The 19,313-nt window shown below is 45.9% G+C and overlaps 1 protein-coding gene across 1 annotated transcript in view; it reads left to right on the plus strand.

The window, feature by feature from the left end:
* Positions 1-746: 746 nt before the first annotated feature.
* The window catches only part of LOC137646060 (nischarin-like), a 69,783-nt gene continuing 51,216 nt past the window's right edge, over positions 747-19,313 (plus strand). The window contains exon 1 of the mRNA XM_068379216.1: positions 747-878. The gene's annotated coding sequence lies outside the window, so the exon portion shown is untranslated. The remainder of the gene's footprint in view (positions 879-19,313) is intronic.

Here is a 19,313-nt window from a genome sequence, read left to right on the forward strand (position 1 = left end):
GTTTAAAAATTCAACCCTCTGAAGAATCATCAAGAAACTAGTTAAGTTTTAATCTTATATTTCCCATTTTCATTATCCCTGTTTTTTGCACACACACACACACACACACACACACACACACACACACACACACATATATATATATATATATATATATATATATATATATATATATATATATATATATATATATATATATATATATATATATATATATATATATATATATGAAGAATTATCACGAAACTAGTCAGGTCTTAATCTTATTTTTCCCATTTTCATTGTCCCTATTTCTTTGCACACACACACACACACACACACACACACACACACACACACACACACACACACACACACACACACACACACACACACACACATATATATATATATATATATATATATATATATATATATATATATATATATATATATATATATATATATATATATATATATATATATATATACATATATATATATATATATATATATATATATATATATATATATATATATATATATATATATATATATATATATGTGTGTGTGTGTGTGTGTGTATATATATATATATATATATATATATATATATATATATATATATATATATATATATATATATATATATATATAACCAAGGCTGCTATTATTTTAAATTAATTATGACACGTATTGAATTATTCACCAAGCTATGTTAGCCACGATTTTCCTACTTAAAAAAAAAAGAAGAAAAAAAAGTAGGAAAAAAGTTTGTTTACATTTGGGTGACAATTCCTAGATAGCGATAACGAGCCTAAAGATATTCAATCTACTCGCACAATACGCCCGTAATCATCCTACGAGTCCTAGGGGACAAGTTCAACGTAGTGCAACAGGTAACTCACTGTGAAAGGATCATAATTCACTATTAATTGGCACGTGAATGTATGTTACTTAACTTAGGACTTATACCGTAGGTTAGGTTAGGAAGTTGGGATATGGTTCCCTTTCGTAACTTGAACCTTTAGCTGCCTGTTGTTCTTGAAGTTGCAGATTAGATATTAATTATTCCATTTATTTGTTAGGAGTTAGTCTCTCTTAGATTATAAGTCTAGAAGTCTTAAACTAGTCTTATACCTGACCACACTTCGACAGTTTACTGTCTATGGTGACATTACAATGATGGTAATGTATGATAAACAAACAATTGCTTATCTTGGGGCTCAAGCTAAACTGATCAACTTGGTATTGAATAGTATATTGGGTAGTTCGTAGACACGCCCACAAGCTATCCCAAGTGACGTAACTGCTGGGCAGGAGGTTGCATTACCCCAGGATTGATGAGACAGCATTATTTATAACGTTAGGTGGAGCATCATATTTTAGGTCGTGTCTCCTTGATATAGAAAAGTATAATTGAACTATTCTTTTTATGTGCATGAAGTGACTTGTGTCTGCCAATCTAAAAACAATCTAGTACAATAAATAAGGTCAAATTAGATTCCTTGAATTAATACTATGCAGAGTTCCTATTTTCCAATATTTAGAACAATTCCGGGAGCCTTTGTATATCAGCGGCCAGTTCCTCCACCATGCATAAAAATTGGACATAAACTAACCTAAGCTTCCCCTCCAATCCTAGCCTACAAGACGTGTTCTAAACTACTTACCTAACGGGGGTGGGCTAACACTCCCCTGTGACCCCCTTTTACGCTGCCATTTTCATAGTCAACCGACATCATACATACTGGTGGCCGCTGTCATACATATTCCCCCAATTCTGACCTTCATGTGCGTCAGTAGTCTGTAGTTTTAGGAATTGAGACCACCATAAATTGAAGTAGGAGACTGGATCCTGACTGGAGGAACGGAGAAGCTAATCGGATACAATGGTGCATTCTAGCCTAAAGCAAGTTGAGAACTCTGGGGATCTAACTTGATTGAAATAGAGTGAAGCTTAACTATATCTAGGTTACCCAATTTGTCCTTAATTGGTATAAATTTACCCATGCTTATTGAAAGCCACTGCATTAATAAGTGAATAACATCACTTTGTCCAAGGTTAGGGTATAGGTGGGAATGGGAAATTTCTTTGTTTACTAGTAAGGGTTGAATATTTACCCTAAATCCTTGAATAAACAAGCAGTGTACTTGGGGAAAACCAGTTTCCTTAACTTTAATAAAAATCGGATATTTCAGGGATCAATTACTTCTGCTTCTAATACTCTCCTGTTGCTAAACTTTTAGAAGTAGTCTATATTGAAAGGTATTGCACAGTTTCCATTTTGGCTGCCTTAGAATTTGAGTGTACATTGACATCAAAATTCAACTAGTGATTGTAATTATACCAATGAGGATCCGAAAGTAGATTGAAGATGGTACTGACCTGATTAAGTACTAGAAGCATTGAAAACCACTGTTTGTTGGCAGAGTCCCCTATTTTCATAGATACAGGTAGCTGGTTAGAGAATTTTGTTACTGGTTTAGCTGGAGTTGATATCTCAGTAACGGTAAATTTTAAATATTTAACTTAGCCGGTGAATATATAATAGCTGCAACTCTGTTGCTCGACAGACACATACATAAAAAATTCGCATGCGATCGCTATGCAGGTTGCGGGTGTGCCCACCAGCGCCAACTGTCGGCCAGATACCACTCTCGATGTAAACAAAACCTTCAATTTCTTCTCTGTCGACGTGTCGACAAGACGTACTTTTACTCGCTGTAGAACCTGTAGTTTTCTCAACATATTTGGTGAAGTACTTCATTTTGGTTTGAGCTTTCGCAGTGCAGGTGTTTTATCTTCATCTTAAATCTTGAACTCGTTTTTGGATAGATTTAATTTTTGATGACAAAGAGAGTATGGACTTTCTTTGACTTTTAAATGGCCGACCCTTCCCTTAGACGGAAGTGTGTTTAGGCTTTTAGCAATTATCTTATCACGTTATAAATTAATTATAGATTTTCCTCTATATATTTTATATCTCACCGCCTTTATTAGGCATCTTCGATTAACTTTCCATTTATATAAACATAAAAATGAATTTTAATGATTTGTTTATATGCGACCTTTCCTGAGAGTAGGCGGTCCTAACTTGGAAACCGAAGTTAAACAACGTTGAGCCCTTTCAATCGTAAATAGCTTTTAAAGAGCTAATGATTTAAAACTTTTTAAATTAATATTTTTTATAGATATTTTATGAAAGATTTTCTTTGAATAGTCTTCGTACTGTTTCAAAGATGAACTAACGTTTAGTTTATTTATGCTACGCAGTTTGCGCTCTATCGTTACGATAGAGAGAGAGAGTATCACGGTTTCACTTTGCAGAAAGAGTAAATCGATTCTGACGTTTTGTTCATTCTTCTTTCAAAGCTTAAATGTTTTAAATTCTATTTTAAAGGAACTTTTTAATTGAAAAACCTTTCAGTTTTTTCCTTTGGTCAAATAACATGTTTTTTTGACGAAACGTAATTGGGCTCTTCTCTTAGGTGCGAAATCAAGAGAGAGAGAGAGAGAGAGAGAGATAGAGACGGAGGGAGAGAGAGGAGAGAAAACGTTCCGTTCAAGCGGGTAACGTTGTTCTCGAGTTACTCTCGTCCCTAGTCTCTGTACGGGGAGAAAGGATAAAACGTTTTTAGTTTTTTATTCTCGTCCCCAGGCAATGTACGGTGAGAGATTGAAAACGTAGTTTTGAATGAACTAGTGTTTAGTCTCTTCCCCAGCCACTGAATTTTTTATCTTAAAAGATGTTTACTGTTTTTTGCTGGTATTAATGTGCTTGCAATATACGACTGATTTCGCAATTACTACCTTTTGATGAGGGTAGAATTGCGTGCTTCAGGTAGAAATCAGTAAAAGTTTCGATTTCAGTGAAATAAGTGCAAAACAGAAAATCGTAGTGATAAAGTGATATTGCGCAAAGTGTTATCAGTGTTGCGACCGAGGGTTTGTCTGTTCGTGCCTGTCGTTCACCTAGTCCGGGACCTCTTGCAAGCTCCCAAGCCCAGGGGAGAAGTAATGTCGTACGACTTATGGGTTCGAGAGGCCTTGATCAGCGAACAGACGTTCCCTCTATGGTATCGGGTGTATCTTACCAAGATCTCCCCTACCATATGGCGAGAGAGACAATTTTCTCCTCGTCATCCGAAGGCTTTTCGCATAAGAAACGTGAAACAAGGTTTCGAGGCCCTTAAGCGAAAGTCAGTCCTTTCAGGACAGGTCCAGCGTCCTGGTTGTAGCCATTAGGACAGCTCTGACCCTATGCAGTCATCGGAAGACTGCTCGCCGCCTAACAAAAGCGTAACACAGACTCCGAATCTTTTTGTTGGCAAGGTTTTGCGGTCACAGACGTTACCCTCGTCTCTTACCGCAACCATTTCCGTTGATCCTTAATGGGTTGTACGGCAAGATATGCAGAATAAGCTTGCCTCCCTTATGGAAGACTATTCTGCCAATAAGTCCGTTGAGCCTAGCCGTTTATCTCATCGAGTTCCTGGCTTTCAGCCACCCTAACATTCCTTTGTGCGTCCTGTTGACGTTGGCGTAGCTTAGTCACGTCAGTCAGGTTGTTTAGAACCACACTCGATGCGGTCTCGTGTGGATTTTCAGCCACATTTGGACGTTAGGCCACTTGCTGATGCTCCTGTTGACGTTCAGGATGTTCGCTAACAATCGGAGTTGACTTGTTTTGACGCTGAGCGTCAACCTCCGCATTCTAGAGTTGTTTTGACTGCTCAGTCTAGGCGGTCAAAGCAGTCTCGAATGGACGCTGTGCGTCCTCACGCACCTGTTGTTGTTGACAGTTCACAGACTGTCAAGCAGTTACATGATGTTGCGTCCTGGTCTCTCGCACCTGTTGTTGTTGACAGTTCACAGACTGTCAAGCAGTTACATGACGTTGCGTCCTGGTCCGCTACTAATGCACCAGTGCGTGTGGACTCTGCTTGTTAAGCATTGCTACCACGGTAGGTCTCTCCCTTGCTTGAGACTCAGCTATTATCGGACAAGGTTCCTTCAGATGAGGAAGTTGCTGTTCCCCCTCCTACTGATATTCCCTTGAGGACTCTGTCAGACGGAGAGGAGCCTAAAGCTGCTTAGCCCTCTATGGACTTTAAATAAATCATGCTGATTTTTAAGGATCTTTGTCCGGATCTTTTTGTAACTGCTGCTCCTCGTTCGCCTAAACGTCAGAGCTTACACTAGGCCTAGCTACATCGAAGCCGTTGTTTTATAAGCTAGTGCTCTCTCGCTCTCCTAGAGAGCTTTATGTTTGCTAGGCGACTGGTTTATCACCAGGAGGAGTTTTGGGGATACAGTACAGCCTTTGCTTTCCCTTCTTTTAAACTGGCTTATAGAGCGAGAGTCTGATATGACACGAGAGAAGTTCTCGGCTTGGGAGTTCCTGCCTCTGCCCAGATAGACTTCTCAAACCTCATAGACTCTCCCTGGCGCCTGGCCATGAGACGCTCCAAGATTTTACAGGTCAACTTCACAGCTGTTTTCGAGCCTTTGAAGTTTTGCTGTACAATTATGTCATGCATAAACAAGGCTTTCAGGGATGGCTCCAATGATCTGACAGCCATGTTCTCTGCAGGAACAAGTCCCTCAGGGATGGCTCCATGATTTGGCAGCCATGTTCACTGCAGGAGTACGTAAGAGGCAAGTGCGCTCAATGTGTTCATTGTCAAGACAAACTTCACGATGAAGTCTACCAGGCTGTCTTGACAGCATTTATGGAAGGCGACTGGATGGTCTCTCTCGACCTTCAGGAGGCATACTTCCACATTCCTATACACCCGGATTCCCAACCGTTTCTGAGGTTTGTTTACAGGAATGTGGGGTACCAGTTTCGAGCTATCGGGGATCCGAACCTCCCTGTACTTGGACGACTGGCTTCTCAGAGCATCGTCCAGCCTTCGCTGTCTGCAGGATCTACATTGGACGTTGAGTCTGGCCAGGGAGTTGGGACTTGTGGTCAACCTAAAAGTCCCAACTGATCCCATCCCAGATTATTCTATTTTTGGGGATGGAGATTCGCAGTCAAGCCCTGCTCGAAGTCCAACTAATGCTGAAAAGAAAACGTTTATTCAGTCAGAAGTTGGAACAGTCTCGTAGGGACTCTCTCATCCCTGGAGCAGTTTGTCTCACTAGGGAGACTACCCCTTCTGCCTCTCCGGTTCCATCTAGCCTCTCACTGGAACTAGGACAAGACATTAGAGACGGTATCATTCCCAGTCTCCGAACCAATAAAGGCATGCCTGAAATGGTGGGACAGCAATATCAGTCTGAGAGAGGGACTATCCCTAGCAGTCAAGAGCCCAAACCACGTGTTGTCCTCAGACGCGTCGGGTTTGGGTTGGGTGCGACCCTGGACGGTCGGGAATGCGCGGGTCTGTGGACCTCAAGTCAGAAGAGCATGCACATCAACGGCAAGGAGCTATTAGCAGTCCACTTGGCCTTGATGATATTAGGAAGCGTCTTCGACTCTAAGTGGTAGAGGTCAACTCAGACAACACCACAACTTTGGCGTACATCTCCAAGCAAGGAGGCACACACTCCTTCACGCTGCTCGAGATCGCAAGGGACCTTCTCTTATGGTCTAGAATTCGAGGCATCTCCCTGTTGACGAGATTCTTCCAGGGGGACTTGAACGTCTTGGCAGACTGTCTCAGTCGGAGGGATCAGGTGATACCCACGGAATGGACCCTCCACAAGGACGTGGGCAAGAGTCTTTGGGCTTCTTGGGGTCAACCAACCATAGACCTCTTTGCCTCCTCGTTGACCAAAAGGTTACCAATCTTTTGCTCTCCAGTCCTAGATACAGAAGCAATTTACATAGACGCGTTTCTACTGGATTGGTCTTTTATGGACTTATATGCATTCCCACCATTCAAGATAGTCAACAAGGTACTGCAGAAGTTCGCCTCTCACGGAGGGACAAGGTTGATGTTGGTTGCTACCCTCTGGCCCGCGAGAGAGTGGTTCACCGAGGTACTTCAATGGCTGGTAGACTTTCCAAGAAGTCTTCCTCTAAGGGTAGATCTATTACGTCAGCCCCACGTAAAGAATGTCCATCAAAGCCTCCCCGCTCTTCGTCTGACTTCCTTCACACTATCGAAAGACTCTCAAGAGCTAGAGGTTTTTCGAAGGAGGCAGTCAGTGCGATTGCAAGAGCTAGGAGAGCTTCTACCATTAGAGTATACCAGTCGAAGTGGGAAGTCTTTCGAGACTGGTGCAAGTCAGCATCTGTGTCCTCGTCCAGTACCTCTGTAGCCCAAATCGCAGATTTTCTTTTACATCTGAGAAAGGTCCGCTCCCTTTCAGCTCCCACGATTAAGGGCTACAGGAGCATGTTGGCTTCGGTCTTTCGACATAGAGGCTTAGATCTTTCCAACAATAAAGATCTCCAAGATCTCCTTAAGTCTGTCGAGACCTCTAAGGAACGTCGTTTGGCAACTCCTGGATGGAACTTAGACGTGGTCCTAAGGTTCCTCATGTCAGACAGGTTTGAGCCATTACATTCAGCCTCCCTGAAGGATCTCACCCTCAAGACACTTTTCCTAGTGTGCTTGGCTTCGGCTAAAAGGGTCAGTGAACTTCATGCCTTCAGTAAGAACATCGGCTTTTCTACAGAAAAAAGCCACTTGTTCACTTCAACTTGGTTTCCTGGCCAAAAATGAACTGCCTTCTCGTCCTTGGCCTAAATCTTTTGATATTCCTTGCTTATCAGAGATCGTAGGCAACGAACTGGAAAGAGTATTATGTCCTGTTAGAGCTCTTAAGTTCGATTTAACTCGTACTAAGTCATTACGAGGGAAATCTGAGGCATTATGGTGCTCAGTTAAGAGACCTTCTTTGCCTATGTCAAAGAATTCTTTGTCATATTTTATCAGATTTTTTTAATACGAGAAGCTCATTCTCACTTGAATGAGAAAGACCGATGTTTGCTTAAGGTTAAGACGCACGAAGTTAGAGATATAGCAACCTCCGTGGCCTTCAAGCAAAATAAATCTCTGCAAAGTATTATGGACGCGACTTCTTGGAGAAACAAGTCAGTGTTCGCGTCATTTTACTTAAAAGATGTCCAGACTCTTTACGAGGACTGCTACACACTGGGTCCATTCGTTGCAGCGAGTGCAGTAGTGGGTGAGGGTTCTACCACTACACTTCCCTAATTCCAATATCCTTTTAATCTGTCTCTTGAAATGTTTTTAATATTTTTTTTATGGGTTGTTTGGAAGGCTAAGAAGCCTTTCGCATCCTGATTGATTTGGCGGGTGGTCAAAGTCATTTCTTGAGAGCGCCCAGATTAGGGGTTTGATGAGGTCCTGTTGTATGGGTTGCAGCCCTTGATACTTCAGCTCCTTGGAGTCTGTCAGCATCCTAAGAGGATCGCTGGGCTCCGTGAGGAAGACAGACTTACAAGGCAGAGTAATCGTCTAAGTCAACTTCCTCACCAGGTACCTATTTATTTTGGTTTTGTTATATTGATAACTGCCAAAATGAAAAAACTCTTAGCTTATACGCTGTAAGCATAATTAACTCTGGTCTCTACCCACCTCCTTGTGTGTGAATCAGCTATTATATATTCACCGGCTAAGTTGAATATTTAAAAATGATATTTTCAATATTAAACTTACCCGATAATCATGTAGCTGTCAACTCCGTTGCCCGACAGAAATCTAAGGAGGGATACGCCAGCTATCACAATACTAGAAGGGGGTGTACTTACCAGCGCCACCTGTGGCCAGGTACTATAGTACTTCTTGTTGACACCTCCTCAATTATTCCTCTGTCGTGCCTCCGGCTAGACGTTCTGGGATACGCTTATGGTCTTCGAGTTTATTCACGCATATTTGGTGAAGTATTCTCTTTGATTAACGGCTGTCGCATTACTGGAAACCTTCTGATATTAGCTAGATAGCTTTTATTTAGTTCAGTTAACGAATTTTTGCTTGTTTTTTGGATCTCCCTTTGACTACTCTTGAAAACAAAATGTCTGACATTTCGCAAGCCCCCTCCCATAGACGATGTAGGTCTTGCAATAGACGTATTCCGAAGGCCTCGGTAGATCCTCACACCGCTTGTTCTGACTGTAGGGACAGACCCTGTCAGTTAGAAAATCGATGTGAGGAATGCGCCGGACTTTCGGAATTGGATTTTGTCCGTCTTTTAAAGTATTCTACTAAGTTAGAGAGAGTTAGAGCTAGGAGGAGTTCTTCTCACTCTTCTTTATTTTCCTCATCTCATGATCCCCTTCCTGTTCCTACCCCTGTAGTGGCTACCCCCGATCCTACTGTGTGCCCTCCGCCTGATATGTCAGTGGTTTTACGTGCTATTCAGGCTTTAGGCGATAAGGTAGAGTCAGTGGTAAGTGACCATAAGTCTCTGATGGCCGAAGTGAAAGAGCTGAAGGTCAAGAGTGCAGTGGGTGAAGTTAGTGCCAGTGCTGTGACGAGTGCTAGTGTCGGTGCAGTGCCTTGTGCTAGTGTTAGTGCCAGTGTGGTGCGTGAGGATTTTTCTGTGCGAGCCAGTCGTCCTCCCAGTCCGGGACCTCTTGCAAGCTCCCAAGCCCAGGGGAGAAGCAATGTCGAAGGGCATAAGGGTTCGGCAGGCCTTGTTAGGCGCACAGAATTATCCTCAGTGGTTGCGGGCGTGTCTTCCACAGACCGTCACTCCCACTTGCAGACGATTGAGCCCGTCTTCCGCTCGTCCGCTGATCTTCTTTCTGGGAAGAAACGTTGGTCTCAGGTCTCGAGACCGCTTAAACGCAGAGTCCAGCCCGCGAGTGCTCAGCCAGGTTGCAGTCATTGGCTCAGCTCCGACTCGCCTCAGTCATCTGTCGACTGTACTCCGCCCAAGAGGAGTAAGGTTCTGCCACAACAGAGCTCGACTGTTAAGGCTTTACCTCAGTCTGCTGCCGTCTCTGCTGATCCCAAGTGGTCTATGCTTCAGTCCATGCAAGCTCAGCTTTCGGACCTAATGCGTGAGTGTCGTGCTGAGAGTGTTGCACCTCCGCCTCCACCTGCACTCCTTCCGCCTGCACCCGCTCAGCCTGTGCTCAACCCGCCTGCGCTCGCTCCACCTAGTCGCAGCACCATCTGCCAGGCGTACGATGTTGAGCCACATTCTGTGTTCGCTGTTCCCAGTGTTGTTCAGCCTCAGCCTTCTTTAAGGCAACCTTCTGTTTGGGATCAGGAGGATTACTCCACTCTTCCTCCGCCTCCCCTGGCTGCTCCACCGGTGGTGCAACTCTCGGTGGAGGTACAACAACCTCTTCCACCCATGAGTCAGTCTCCTCAGCTGCTGCACCGAGCTCAACCCGTGCACCCTGATCCTGCGCCTCAGACACCTCTGCTTGCGAGAAATTTACCTTGTTCTGCGCAGCCTCGGTCTCTTCACGCTCCACTCATTCCACAGGAACAGGAACTTACTAATCCTCCTCCGTCCACCACGGTTATTGTTCCTGCTCGTTCTGACTCTGCGGTTCAGCATTCGTATCCGATCTCTTCGCCTCATTCTGGGGATGAGGTTTCGGATGATGAGGAGGCACACCTTGATCCCTCATCAGACGTGGACGAATCCAAGCTTTCTCCACAGTCTCTTGATTTTCGCAAGGTCTTGGCTCTTCTCAGGGAGGTTTATCCAGACCATTTTGTCTCTGCTATTCCCCGCTCTCCACCATCTGAGTTTTCGCTGGGCGTGCAACAAGCTAAGTCTTGCTATACCAAGCTTGTCCTAGCTAGATCCTCCAAGAGGGCTTTTAGGATCTTAGGGGAGTGGCTGCAGTCTAAACAACATCTTGGCAAGACTTCCTTCATGTTCCCTCCAACGAAGCTCACTTCGAAAGCGAGCGTTTGGTATGCCACAGGGGAAGCACCAGGCTTGGGAGTACCTGCCTCTGCCCAGGCTGACTTCTCAAGTCTGGTAGACTCGCCTCGAAGGACTGCTATGAGGCGCTCGAAGGTGTGTTGGACCTTCTCAGACCTGGATCACTTGCTGAAAGGGATCTTTAGAGCGTTTGAAATGTTCAATTTTCTCGACTGGTGCCTGGGGGCCCTCAGCAAGAAAACCTCTCCTGCGGACAAAGATTCTGCCATGCTGTTAATGTCCTGCATGGATAAGGCCATCAGAGATGGATCGGGCGAGCTAGCGTCCTTGTTTGTATCAGGGGTGTTGAAGAAAAGGGAACAGCTGTGTTCCTTCCTTTCCGCCAGCATTACACCTTGCCAACGTTCTCAACTTCTTTTTGCTCCGCTCTCGAAGTTCCTTTTTCCCGAAGAGCTCATTAAGGACTTGTCTGCTGCCCTGATACAGAAGGATACGCACGATCTTGTAGCTTCTTCGGCTCGTAAGTCTTAAGTTGCCTCCTCAGTTCCTAAGACTTACCGCTCCCCAGTGGCTGATACCCCTGCCTCTAGGTTCATACCGCCCTTTCGTGGTAGAGCCCCCAGCCGAGGAAGCTCCCGTCCAGACTCGTACAAAGGCAAGTCCAGGAAAGGATCCAGGTCATCCAAAGGAAAGAACTGACTCTCCGCTTCTCCAGACAACAGTAGGAGCCAGACTCAAGACCTTCTGGCGAGCTTGGGAGAAGAGAGGTGCAGACGCACAGTCTGTCAGTTGGCTGAGGTTCGGTTACAGGATTCCATTCTGCCTTCAACCACCTCTGACCACTTCGCCCATCAACCTCTCTCCCAACTACAAAGAGGAGGACAAGAGGCTAGCTTTGCACCAGGAGGTGTCGCTTCTTGTGCAGAAGAAGGCAGTGGTTATAGTCCGGGACCATCAATCCCCGGGCTTCTACAACCGTCTCTTTCTTGTGGCCAAGAAGACAGGAGGTTGGAGACCGGTGCTGGACGTCAGCGCTCTCAACGAGTATGTCACCAAGCTGACGTTCACGATGGAGACGACCAAGTCGGTCTTAGCAGCGGTCAGACAGGAGGACTGGATGGTCTCTTTGGACTTGAAAGACGCATACTTTCACGTTCCGATTCATCCAGACTCCCAACCTTTCCTGAGATTCGTTTTCGGAAAGGTCGTCTATCAATTCCAAGCCCTGTGTTTTGGCCTAAGCACAGCTCCTATGGTCTTTACCCTTCTGATGAGGAATGTAGCCAAATTCCTTCACTTGTCAAGCATCAGAGCCTCCCTCTACCTAGACGACTGGCTGTTGAGAGCCTCCTCGAGTCGTCGTTGTCTGGAGAATCTTCATTGGACTTTAGACTTAATCAGAGACCTAGGTCTATTAGTCAATTTGGAAAAATCTCAACTCATTCCCTCACAATCCATCGTGTATCTGGGAATGGAGATTCAGAGTCAGAGTTTTCGGGCTTTTCCATCGGCCCCCAGGATAAGCCAAGCCCTAGAGTGCATCATGAGCATGCTGAAGAGGAGCAGTTGCTCAGTGAGACAGTGGATGAGTCTCACAGGGACTCTCTCGTCACTGGCCCTGTTTGTCGAGCTAGGGAGACTCCACCTCCGCCCTCTTCAATTCCACCTGGCAGCTCATTGGGACAAGAGTTCGACTCTAGAAGCAGTCTCTATCCCTATCAACCAAGAGATGAAGACCACTCTCCTGTGGTGGAAGCACAACCTCCTTCTCAAAGAGGGTCTATCCTTGGCCATTCAGACCCCCAATCTTCATCTCTTCTCAGATGCATCGGACTCGGGCTGGGGTGCAACCTTGGACGGACGGGAATGCTCGGGAATGTGGAACGAGGAACAACGATCTCTCCACATCAACTGCAAGGAGCTGCTGGCAGTTCATCTAGCCCTATTGAACTTCAAGTCCCTCCTGCTAGGCAAAGTGGTGGAGGTGAACTCGGACAACACCACAGCCTTGGCTTACATCTCCAAGCAAGGAGGGACCCATTCGAGGAGCCTTTACAAGATCGCAAGGGACCTCCTCATTTGGTCAAGAAGTCTAAACCTCACTCTAGTCACGAGGTTCATCCAGGGCGATATGAACGTGTCAGCAGATCGCCTAAGCAGAAGGAATCAGGTCATTCCCACGGAATGGACCCTCCACAAGAGTGTGTGCAACAGACTTTGGACCTTGTGGGGTCAACCTACCATAGATCTGTTTGCCACCTCCATAACCAAGAGACTTCCTCTGTATTGTTCTCCTGTTCCAGACCCTGCAGCTGTTCATGTGGATGCCTTTCTACTGAACTGGTCCCATCTCGACCTGTACGCATTCCCTCCGTTCAAGATAATAAACAAGGTTCTGCAGAAATTCGTCTCGCACGAAGGGACACGGCTGACGCTGGTTGCTCCCCTTTGGCCTGCAAGAGAATGGTTCACAGAGGTACTACAATGGCTAGTAGACTTCCCCAGGACTCTACCTCTAAGAGTGGACCTTCTACGTCAACCTCACGTAGACAGGTTGCACCCAAACCTCCACGCTCTTCGGCTGACTGCCTTCAGACTGTCGAAAGATTCGCTAGAGCTCGAGGCTTTTCGAAGGAGGCAGCCAGTGTGATTGCCAGAGCAAGAAGGGTTTCCACTCGTAGAGTCTACCAGTCTAAGTGGGAGGTCTTCCGAAGCTGGTGTAGAGCCAATTCGATATCCTCTACCAATACCTCTGTGACCCAAATAGCTGACTTCCTTCTTCATCTTAGGAATGAGAGATCCCTTTCAGCTCCTACGATTAAAGGATATAGGAGTATGTTGGCCTCAGTTCTCCGCCACAGAGGTTTGGACCTGTCTTCCAACAAGGACCTTCAAGACATTCTTAAGTCTTTTGAGACGTCTAAAGATCGTCGTCTTTCCACTCCAGGCTGGAATCTAGACGTAGTCTTAAGGTTCCTTATGACATCTAGGTTCGAACCTCTCCAGTCAGCTTCATTCAAGGACCTTACCCTCAAGACTCTTTTTCTCGTTTGCCTTGCAACAGCTAAGAGAGTCAGTGAGGTTCATGCCTTCAGCAAGAACATTGGTTTCACAACCGAATCGGCTACATGTTCTTTTCAGCTTGGATTCCTAGCAAAGAACGAGCTTCCTTCACGTCCTTGGCCTAAATCGTTCGAGATACCTAGCCTCTCCAACATGGTAGGTAACGAACTAGAGAGAGTTCTTTGCCCTGTCAGAGCTCTCAAATATTATCTCAAGAGGTCTAAACCTCTCCGAGGACAGTCAGAAGCCTTATGGTGTGCTATCAGGAAACCCTCGAGACCCATGTCCAAGAATGGGCTTTCGTATTATATAAGGCTTCTGATCAGAGAAGCACATTCTCACTTAAAGGAGGAAGACCTTGCATTGCTGAAGGTAAGGACCCACGAAGTAAGAGCCGTAGCTACTTCGATGGCCTTTAATAAAAACCGTTCTCTGCAGAGCATAATGGATGCAACCTATTGGAGGAGCAAGTCAGTGTTTGCATCATTTTATCTGAAAGATGTCCAGTCTCTTTACGAGAACTGCTACACCCTGGGACCATTCGTAGCAGCGAGTGCAGTAGTAGGTGAGGGCTCAGCCACTACATTCCCTTAATCCCATAACCTTTTTTAACCTTTCTCTTGAATGCTTTTATTGTTGTTTTTATGGTTGTTACGGTAGGCTAAGAAGCCTTCCGCATCCTTTTGATTTGGCGGGTGGTCAATTCATTCTTGAGAAGCGCCTGGGTTAGAGGTTGTGTAGAGGTCCTTTAGTAGGGGTTGCAACCCTATATACTTTAGCACCTTTGGGTTGATTCAGCCTCCAAGAGGAACGCTGCGCTCAGTAAGGAAGACGAACTTAAAAAAGAGGCAGAGTAACGGTTCAATTCGACTTCCTTACCAGGTACTTATTATTTCATTGTTATTTGAGATAACTGTTATATGAAATTTGGGATACTTAGCTATCCTTTAATCTTGTACACTGGTTTTCACCCACCCCCCTGGGTGTGAATCAGCTACATGATTATCGGGTAAGTTTAATATTGAAAAATGTTATTTTCATTAGTAAAATAAATTTTTGAATATACTTACCCGATAATCATGATTTAATTGACCCTCCCTTCCTCCCCATAGAGAACCAGTGGGACCGAGGAATAATTGAGGAGGTGTCAACAAGAAGTACTATAGTACCTGGCCACAGGTGGCGCTGGTAAGTACACCCCCTTCTAGTATTGTGATAGCTGGCGTATCCCTCCTTAGATTTCTGTCGGGCAACGGAGTTGACAGCTACATGATTATCGGGTAAGTATATTCAAAAATTTATTTTACTAATGAAAATAACATTTTTAATTATAAAATAAATTTTTGAATATACTTACCCGGTGAATATATAAATTAAACGACCCTCCCTTCCTCCCCAATAGAGACGCAGTGGGATGAGAAGAAATTGAAGGTTTTGTGTACATCGAGAGTGGTATCTGGCCGACAGTTGGCGCTGGTGGGCACACCCGCAACCTGCATAGCGATCGCTCGCGAGTTTTTTATGTATGTGTCTGTCGAGCAACAGAATTGCAGCTATTATATATTCACCGGGTAAGTATATTCAAAAATTTATTTTATAATTAAAATATCATTTTCTGAGGGTTTTGAATGTAATTTTCTAGTCAAGGATATCATGAGGTCTTTAATGGAAAAATTTGAAAATACCTCCAGTATCATGATATGACCAAAACCAAAATACAGTAATAAAGTTCTCATACATGGAAGTATATACAGGTATTCATTCTAGCCTAATTTAAAACACCTAACTAGTTTAATAAACTTAACTATGCATTGTATACTACTGCTAGGCAACATTTATCTCGCCTAAGTTATAATTTGTATTTGAATCCCCACAGTGTTTTTAGAATAGAAATGAAGGTCAAAATCACTTGAAACATTAATTATGCCGATGTCTCTCCATTTTTTTTTTTTTTTTTTTATAAAATTTATATTGATTAAATGTTCAGGAAAAATTATAAAAACACATTTCGTTAAAAGTTAAAGTTGATTATTGCCAAGAAATAGTGCAAATGAAATACATCACACCTGAACTGTTGCATCTATAATGGGAAATGAGACTAATTTTACTGAACAGTGTATGATTTCATAGCTCTAAGGTTTCTACTGCACAAGGAATGTGACTGGTTAAATTGAAAATGAAATGGCCAATAATGATAATGAGAGTATTGAGCTTATACTGTATATTACTTTTTGTAATTTCACATGGAAGGTTCAATGCAACACCAAATAAAGATAAATCTGATTGGGAATATTTTTTTGGCTGGGGCATCACATTTTCATCTCAAAAAACATTAAGAAAAATCTTGGAGGCTGTCATATATTATATGTCAATAAATATCTTGATAATGGTGAATTTTTTTAACCATTTAAATGTGATTGTACCTGTACATAATACAAACTGGCAATTTGTTCCGTAACTGAAATACAAACCACGCTATTTAACATGGGTAATTACTTTCGGCGTAGCTGAAATGACGAGCCATTAGAATGTTAACGAGGGTTTACTACCCCATGGCTAGTTAGCAGGGGGTAGGGAGGGTAGCTTGCTATCCCCCCCCCCCCCCTCACACACACCTGTGCTGAATTCACTTTGCTCTCGGCTCGGGTGCTAGATGGACGTGTCCGCTGTCACCCTCGCCTTATCTGACAGCCATTTAACTGATCTTTTATTTGCTTTTTCTTCGACAGAGTGTTTGTGAAGTTGGCCTCTGCGATGCAGAAGTGTCCCGGTTTACCTGACCGCCCTTGTGGAAATTATATGTCGGCGGTCGAGACGGACCCACACACCTTGTGTCCTTTCTGTAGGGGCCAACGGTGTGATAAAAGTAATGTATGTGGTGAGTGGTCTACCTCCCAGTGAGAGAGGTTTTCCCGGTGCCAGAAGAAGTCCAAGCGGGATATTTTTCCTTCGAAGAGTTCTTTGAAAGGAGAAAATCCCAAGGGCTCTTCTTCCGTGCCCCAAACCTCCTCCGAAGCTCCCACTCGATCGGTTTCTTCCGAGAAACTGTCGAGTGGTAGCGTAGGCCGCAGTTCTGTTGACCGATCTCGGGGTTTGGGAGAGGGAGTTGCCTCCCATAGCGAGGCAGCTCCTCCTTCCCCGGGAGAGGATATTGATTCTCATGTTAATGTGTCTAACCATGATTTGTTGCAGCTTTGGGCTTCCTTGGGGCTTGAGGGTTCGCCCTCCAAGGAAGCCTTGTTTGACATGATCAAATTGGGAGCAGCTGTCAAACAATCGCCGACTTTAGCGGAGGTCGATCCTCTGTCTATCCTCGACGTTGTTGTGGCAGAAGCTTCTCACGAGTTGGGTCAAACCTCTGCTCCTGATGTTGCCGATGTAGCTGAAGGCTTAGTTCCCCCCTCCGAACATCCTTCGAGGGAGGAACTAAGTCCAACGGTCTCTCCTGCCGGTGATTCTCCCCCTCGGGGGAGTTCACTGACAGAGACTCCTCTTCGGAGGACTGCTGGTCAGCCTGCTGACCCCACGGCCCCCAGAGGGCGTATAAGGCGCAAAGCCCGCCTTCCTCTTCGCCATAGAGGACTTCCTTTGCCTCACAAGGGTGTGAGGACGTGCCTCTTCGGCTCGTCATCCCCGCAGTCCGCCGCAGAGGAACCTCGTCGTCGATCACCGACCCTGCCAGATACATCCCTGGAGCTCTCTGCAGATCGTTCGCGATCTCCTTTGGTGGAAGGTCATCCTTACAAAGGACTCGCCGACCTTCCACCCACCAGACCTGCTGACCTGCCATCGCCTTTCCTGGCCGCTGATGCGCTGTGGGCGCCCACATATCCTGTCTTCAAGCGGGCATCGGTCCCTTCGGGGCACAAGGGACTTTCTCTCCCTTACACGCCAGGTATCCCCTGCGCACCATCGATCTCCTACGCGCCAGCGCGCAATTGCGCGCAAGCGCTCACCTTTTCCAGAGCCTGTTAGAGTGCGCCAGCGCTCACCTGCGCGTCAGCGCTCACCTGCGAGTCAGCGCTCACCTGTGCGCCAACGCTTTCCTGCCCGCCAGCGCGCCACTGCGCGCCCTCATCTTGATGCGCGCCATGGGCGCCCACGATCTCCTGCTCGCCTGCGCGCCAGCATTCTCCTACGCGCCAGCACTCGCCTGTGCGCCAACGTTCTCCTGCGCGCCCATGATCTTCGGATCTGGGCGCAAAGGGGAAGATAATCACCTTCCCTGCTCGCCGGCGCTCGCCAGCGCTCGCCAGCACACCTCCCTTCACCTACGCGCCAAAGCGCGCAGTGATCCTGTGCGCCCGCGCGCGCACAAACAATCGTCCTCGCGCGCGCGACTTTTGTGCGCGCGCGACTGCTTATTCAGCTTGCTGTGCACCCGCCGCTGTCACCAGAAAGCGCCCCTGCGCACCATCGTTCGCCAACGCGCGCCATCGCTCACCCATGCGCCCACGCGCGCCCTCGCCTACGCCCCAGCACTCGCCCGCGCGCCATCGCTCGCTCGCGTGCCCGCACACACGCGCAGGCAATCGCTCGAGCGCAATTTAGGCAGAATTCCATCGCGCGACCACCAGCGCAACCTCCAACGCGATTCCACGCGCGAAGCTGCAGGACGATGCGCGGCTAGGTCATTGTTATCGCTTCTCCCCCCCCCCACCGCAAGCGCAGAACAGCGCTCTCGCTGGAGGTAGGGGGAACTCCAGATAGGTCCAGGAACTTGCCTTCTTCTTTTCAGGCCGACCCTGCTTTGGTAACTCCTCCTAGGGATCAAACGATCCCCTTCCCTCCAGAGTTTTGATTGAGACAGGAGGACAGTATTGCCTTCCATCCTTAAATGCAATAACCCTCTGCTCTCTCAAAGTACTCAAATCGCTGTGTGGGCTGTTAATAATTCTCGCAAGGACCACGACCTAGGTAAGTTCTGGCTTTCTTTAGTTATTGATAGTGCCCGTCACCTGTGTATCTTCTCGAGATACTGGCTACAGCTAAGACCCAGAAGACTTACCCTAGTTGCCCCTTCACCAGACTTCAATAGTTACCTCCTCACCAGACTTCCCTAGTCGACCCGTCACCTTCAGCTGTACCACTTGCAGAGCAGAAGCAGGGGGTGGGGGTGGGGGGGAGGGGGCACCCCATGTCGTGTCCTTGCCGGCTCAGCAGAAGAGCCTTCTTTGTTTGCTGCAGAAAGATTCTGACCATTCCGGAAATCCTTGACTACGGTGTAGATGGAGCAGAAGCACACTTGTTCATCATCCCCCTCCCCTGTCACCTCATAGATTGTTGTCGCCTTCATACTCGCTTGCTGACTTTCTGAAGGGGATGCCTGCCACCCCGAGGAAGAAGAATAGGTCATTGAAGCTCTGGATGACTGGTCAATTGGAGTATATTGAGACTGGTTCCTCTGCATGGTTTCATGGAAGGAACAGAGCTGTAC

Source organism: Palaemon carinicauda, chromosome 8, assembly GCF_036898095.1.
Source record: "Palaemon carinicauda isolate YSFRI2023 chromosome 8, ASM3689809v2, whole genome shotgun sequence".
NCBI classification, from domain to species: Eukaryota; Metazoa; Arthropoda; class Malacostraca; order Decapoda; family Palaemonidae; genus Palaemon; species Palaemon carinicauda.